Source organism: Mus pahari, chromosome X (assembly GCF_900095145.1).
Source record: "Mus pahari chromosome X, PAHARI_EIJ_v1.1, whole genome shotgun sequence".
Lineage (NCBI taxonomy): Eukaryota > Metazoa > Chordata > Mammalia > Rodentia > Muridae > Mus > Mus pahari.
In genome coordinates, this window is record NC_034613.1 from 114021687 (window position 1) to 114023037 (window position 1351).

The window sequence follows — 1351 nt, forward strand, 5'->3', positions numbered from 1 at the left end:
CTATGCCAGTGCCTGGCAAATACAGAAGTGGATGCTCACAGTCAGCTATTGGATGGAACACAGGGTCCCCAATGGAGGAGCTAGAGAAAGTACCCAAGGGGCTGAAGGGGTCTGCAACCCTATAGGTGGAACAACAATATGAACTTACCAGCACCCCCAGAGCTCGTGTCTCTAGCTGCATAAGTAGCAGAAGATGTAGTAGTAATCGGCCATCACTGGGAAGAGAGGGCCCTTGGTCATGCAAACCTTATATGCCCCGGTACAGGGGAATGTCAGGGCCAGGAAGTGGGAGTGGGTGGGTAGGGGAGCTGGGGCGGGGGGGGAGTCTTTTGTGTTTGGACAATATTGGAAAATTGCCACATGCTGTTTTACTTCTCTGAAAAGCTGGCTCTGGTTATAGGATTTGGCCTGCCCACTTTTCACCCAAGCATGTTTATTTAAAAGCTTTCTCTAAATCCTCTGTCCTGGGTCAAGGTGACTACCTGATTCTGAAAGAGAGAAGGAGAACAATAGAACAGGCAAGAGACATTATGTGCTTGAGAACTGCTAAGAGGTAAACTATTCCCAGTAGAGGTTATTCTTTACTTCATGGTATTTCATTGTTCAAGAGAAGTGTGTGTGTGTGTGTGTATGTATGGCTAAATATAGTTATTGCATCTGAATACTTACCTTCTCCTTGGCCCTCCTATTTTTGTTTTTTTTTTTTGGTTTGTTTGTTTACAAAAAATATTCCTCCATTTAAGGTCATGGAAGCCCTTTTTGGAATGTAAACTGTCTTTCTCTCAGGATCAGTGAGACTTTTGAGGGATAGTTTTTAAAAAGCCATAAAATTCCAAGTAAAAGAAAGTTAGCTTAATACTTACAACAAGAAGAGTTAATAAATAAATGTCTATGTATGGGTAAATTTAATTTGCTACAAAATACCATACATGTAACTCTGATTCAACTCTCATTCAGGGAATAGAAAGAAAAACAACAGTACATAGGTATGAGGAAAATGTTTAATCAAATACAAGGTTTAAGGCGAAGTCGCAGGTTTGAGTAACTTATACAGGGTTTATAAAGGCTTAAACATTTTGGATCAGAATGGATTTTGTATAATGAAAAGAAAATTTGTTTTAAGAAATAACAGGTGGAGACAAAGCCACAGAAGCTTACAAACAAGTCACAGAAGATCTGAGTAAAGTATATAAGGTTTGTGGAGGACAGGACCTAAAAATAATACAATTGACAGTGATTAAGATTTATAAGTTCTGGGCTGGTGAGATGGCTCAGTGGGTAAGAGCACCCGACTGCTCTTCCGAAGGTCCGGAGTTCAAATCCCAGCAACCACATGGTGGCTCACAACCAC